Source organism: Belonocnema kinseyi, chromosome 2 (genome assembly GCF_010883055.1).
Source record: "Belonocnema kinseyi isolate 2016_QV_RU_SX_M_011 chromosome 2, B_treatae_v1, whole genome shotgun sequence".
Taxonomy (NCBI): Eukaryota; Metazoa; Arthropoda; class Insecta; order Hymenoptera; family Cynipidae; genus Belonocnema; species Belonocnema kinseyi.
In genome coordinates this window covers 165,525,484-165,531,096 of record NC_046658.1, presented here as the reverse complement: position 1 = coordinate 165,531,096, position 5,613 = coordinate 165,525,484, and positions in this window count along the sequence as shown.

The following is a 5,613-nucleotide window of genomic DNA, read 5'->3' as shown; positions in this document are numbered from 1 at the left end:
TTTACGGAGTAATTCAGCATGGTTTCGCAGACGTTGCTGCGAAAAGTGCGATAGCTCCGGGTGTTTCTCGCACCACAGAGCATGCAGCCGTGACATGTAACCACGTTCGCATTGAATCTGTTTTCATTGGCTCCCCCAGCTCTAGATTGGTCGGCATTGTTGGCCGACCCATTGTCGGGAGCCCTGCGCGTTCTGTTGTTTTGAACCGCACTTACTACAACTATGTTTGGTGTTGTCATTGTTGTTCCCACGAGAAGCTAGGGAAAGGGGTTCGTCCATCCTTGTAGAGCCCCGCATGCAAGGATAGGCTGCTTACTCTGAGAGGTCGCCTGGTATCCCAGAGTCACAGTTCTAGACACCTCAGCCAGGTGCCATTCAGCTTTCGGCACGGTTTTCACACCTCCGCTTGGGGGTTAATTCCTTCGGGACCACCCCTGGACAATTGTCCGCGACTGCCTATTTATTTTTGTAACCATATTCAGCAGAAACCCTTGGTACAGGGACCCTCTATCCGCAACCCGAGGACGCGTTCGGTGGCTTTGTCTTAGGCCCTTCGGTTTGATTCTAGAGGAATCAAAACCAAACCGAATATATATATATGAGTACTTTTATTCAGGGTACTTCGAAGAATATATTCCGAATGGTTTTGGCTTAAATATCTGAACGCTGAGTTTTGACCTTCAATTGCTCTTATCTCAAGACCTAAGGCCTTTTGGGGCTAGTTTACATAAGAACTTTTATTCAGGGTACTTCAAAGAATATACATGTCTCTAAACAAAGTTGTGCTTTTTTATTTCAGACAGGATGTTGAAGATCTACTCCAAATTTCCAAGCTCGGACGGAACAAGAGTTGGGGCATTTTTTTATATTTACTGTTTTAAGTTAGAAATTAAAACTAATACATGTTTTTTTAATTCAACGAAATGGCCGAAAATTTAAGCATTGTTTTTTTATTGAAAATTGATTGTTTTGAATTTTGTTTTGTTTTTTGAATTCATTTAAATCCCTATAAATTTTACGGTACAGCTGATAAAATTATTGACATTCTTTTAGCGGGTTGGACGATATGTTGTTTTAATAAGACTCAGTTAGACGTTTCAATGGTTTGATTTAATTTTGAACCGACTTCGGAGTACTTGCATTATATCTTTGTTCAGAATGTTTTTCCATTATCGACTTCGTGGCTTATCATACTGAATTTTATTCTCAGATGAATGCTGTCTTGCAAAAGAAAAAATACCAGAATTGCGTTTTCCTTCCGCAATTTATTCTGACTGTAGCGAATCGTAATTTGAGAACCTTTGGATGAAACAGTGTGAGAATAGGAATGTTTAGCATCTGTCCTATAAATTGCACGAAGAACACCGCTATAGTTTACTATTGCATTAATATCGCCATTGGATGCTGATAACACAATATGTTCCTGGGTTGGCACGAGACTATATTTATTTCTTTCTGTTCGCAATCTAATTGATTTATAGGAAGGGAAAACGTACCTTTTAAATTCAAATTGCCGGCTCTGATTTGTACGGGGACTAAGACGAATATACCCCAGTTGTCTGAGTGAATATCCAAGTACTTTAGGAGATGAAGGCCTCCCGGGTGGCGAGCTGGCCCTAGCACGCTGCGGATGCACCTCGAGAGAAATGAGGTCAGATGAATGTTGTCTGGTAGAAGAAGAACCAGGATTACGTTCGGTATTAGGACTCCATTCCCACTGTAGTGAATCGTAATTTTTATCGACTTTTATAAAATTATATGGGAAGATTGGGTGATTTCTGCCGACTGGACAATCTCGCATTTCATCTGGTCTCATAGTATTAACTGCACCGCTTACGATATTTATTTTTACTCTTGCATGTGTTCTATGTGTCCTATATATTCCACGAAGAACTGCACTATGCTTTAATATTGCAAAAATGTCACCACTCGATGCTGCGAATACAATTTGTTCTGCTGTTGGCATTAGATGATATCGCCCCTCTCCTCCTCGCCATCTAATTGGTTTACCACCGGGGAAAACGTATCTGCGAAATTCAAATTGCTGGTTCCGATTTCTGCAGGGACTAAGCCTAGTATTTCAGGAGAAGATGGCCTAGGTGAGCTGGATCTGACACGCTGAGGATGCTGTTCAATTGGAATTCACAATATTAAGCAATACACTCGAACTTCTCTTAGCTCTCGCTCCCAAAAAATGTGTGTTCAATTATCCCCTTCTTTATTAAGATTATTGTGATTAATTAATTAATAAATTGTAAGGCCATTTCTTACAAAAATGATCATTCTTAGCGGACAAGTCCTCTTACGACAGAAGCATGCATACATACATAGCATTTTTGGCATGATATTTCGTAATATTAAATCGAATTTAATTTTTCATGCAAGTAGTTAATGTTTTAATCGAAAAAGATAAAATTTTAAGGAAAAAACTAAATTTATAACTAACGAACGACTTTAATATATTTATTCCATTTTCTACGAAGTATGTTAATTTTTTATTAAATGATATAATTTGCAACCAGAACAATTAATTTTCAACTAAAAAGATTGATTTTATACCCAAAAAGATCAATTTTATGCTTGAATGATAAATCTTTAAACGGATTTTTAACAAAACACATAAATTTTTGATTTGCTGAGTCGTCTTGGTACAAGTTGATGCTCCTGGTGAGTATGTCCAGCAGAAGTCCGATGTATAAACGTATGGGGTCCAAAGTCCCTGCCATATAAAACTTCCACAGAACCGAAATCACTTAGTTGGCTTTCTAATTCATTTGCAGTCGAAACCTTCTCATTTTTAGGAGAAGGTGGTATCCTGTCTTTTTCTCGCCTTCTTGATGATTCTGAATAAAAAGACTATGTCGGATTTTTTAAAAATCCAATTGCGTACAAATGAACAATCAGGTAAATTTCAAAACTTTTTTGATCATTTTGGTTCAAAATATTGGTTCCATTATTCCTAATTTTGGAAAATATTGCATTGTGTTTCGATCGAAAGACACCATAAACTAGAGTATCACAAATTTTATCAATATCCGAACATTTATCATAATTCATGTCCTTTGTACTTTGATTATAAATGAAAATGTAGTCGATGAATTTTAAGTGATTACTTTAGTTTCAAATATCTGATAAGATTATTATCTGTTTATGAAACTCTTTTTAGTTCAAGAACCTTTGGAGTTTGATAACTTTACCGCGTTGTAAAAATTTCTTTCTTTTAATTGAAAGTTTATGAGTATGCAATGTATATGTATGTCCTTAGCATCAAAGTTTATTACATCATGGATAAGCGATTGCTATTACACATCAGCTCATAGATAAGTAATAGACATAATATATCCATAAAGTATTAATTTTTGACTAAGATATTCTCCAGAGTCTGTCCAGAAACATGAAGCACGGTCCTACTCCGATATGTGTTACACAAAATATACTAAAATGTATAGATATATTATTATATTCACCAACAGAATTAAGAAAGACCGTGAAATTATACGCGAAAATGTAGATAACCCTCATTTTCTCCAGGTAGAAGAAAAACTGAATACTGCTTCTAGGAATAATTTTGTGAGAATAGAGCTGTTCAATATTCTACACCTTCGTGAGAGTAAACAAATTTGTAGATTCATTTTGGTATCGCAATTTTTGTTAATTTATCTTCTTTCGTATTTTTCAAACCTTGACCACGACATAGAATTTTTTATTTTTCATACTTTTTTGTGCCATAAGCTTAAGAGGATGAAATATCTGAGGGTATGTTTATGTTTGTGCCATTTTTAAAGGAAATATGCACGTGCTGGCAAAAAATAAAAAGAATTTTGTTGCGACGACTACCAGAGGAACTATGAATATAAACTTCAAGAAACTTTTAGGTTTTTGTTTCGGCAATTACGAATCACCCGGCTGCACATGTTGTTTGGGAGGTTACATGGATTGCCTCCCCCCCTTAAAAGATTGAGTAACGAATGAACAAATTATTACATCATTGATGAATAATGGCTATTACATACAAGCATAAGATTATTATGAGCATTATCTACTTAATTCTTTGAAAGTAATCTCAAATGTTACAAAATCTTCTTTGTCTCAGGGGAAGCCAGTCTTATAATTTTGATTAGCATAATAATAATAATAATGATTATTATTATTATTACACCATTAAGCCATTTCCCTCACGAGGTAGGCGTGACTCACTCGGTGGAGAAAGGAGTAATGTGGGGAAGGTATAGAGAATTTTTAGATTGATCCAGAATTCTCGTTTTATTTATGTACATAACACGTTCGTTCCGCAACACTGCTCCGACGCAGATTGCTGATAAATCTCTCTAGCAATCGCCGCAAAGAGCCATGCTTAAACACTTGCCCATAAATAAAAACTCCAATCTCGAAACATAAATTTATCAATTCGCACAGTCTATGTGGTATGCACTCGCCATCGGGTTTGAGCATTTCAGCGTTAACACAGTCTAACCCGGCAGCCTTACCGTTTTTTAAGTTCTTAATTTCATCCCTAACCTCAGTGACACAGACTTTCTGAATTGAGTTTTCTATTGCATCGTGTTTCACATAGCAGTTGTGGTGTTCTATAGATTCATCTACAAATTGTCTATTAAAATAGTCTCTGAAAGCCTCCAGTATTCCGACTGCATTATAAATCATCCCCCCCCCCTCTATTTCTCACGTTGACAAATTTTGTACTTTTGTTTCCTTTCTTTTATAAAGAATTTTCTTGCTTTTTTCAAAATCGTTTTGTATTTTCATCTCTTCTTCTGCTCTAATTGTATCTTTAGCTTCCTTAACTAATCATTTGAGTATCCTTTTTTCGTGTCTATAATCACTTCTACGTCTATTACTTTCCTCGTTGTTAAGACCTGAGATATTCAAAGTTTTCATGTACGCTTCTCTCTTTGCTCTTTGGGCATCCTGAATTTCATCATTCCACCACGCATCACCAGACATTCTTTCTACAACAGCGGTATCACATACTTCGATCGTACATCTAATAGTGATATCCCGTAACTTTGCCAGGTGCCCTCTATATCTTTGTTTTGTATACGGCCCTTCCATGCAGCCCTGGCTATGCTTTCGATTATCTTATTTTTGGAAAGCTATTCGCAACAGACTTGTTTCTAAGCATAGACCAACAAATTTATCTGCGTTATAGTTTGTTCTTGGTTCTTCGAAATTACCTAGTATACTTTCTGTATCCTGATTTTGGATGCCCACCTGGCCTTTCATGCCACCTAGTAGAACTATTCTTTCCCCATGTTCACAAATATTTATTGTGTCATTTAAAGTGTCCCAGAAGGCGTTTTTTTACTTCTATATGATACTATCAACTGGCGGGTAGCATGCTATGATAAATAGTCTTCTGATTCCTACTTTTATTTCAGCCCGGAGCAGTCTGGGAGATACGAAATCATGGTCTTCGAGATGCTGCTTTGCTCTTTCATTCAAAATCAGACCTACTCCTTGTCGACCATGTGATTCACTGTCCACTCCTGACCATATTTAAAATCCACCTTTCAACACGCCGTTTTTTATGTCTTTAGTTTCGCACCCCTTTTTCTCTGTTTCAGACACACATAAAATAGCTAGTTATAGCTAGCT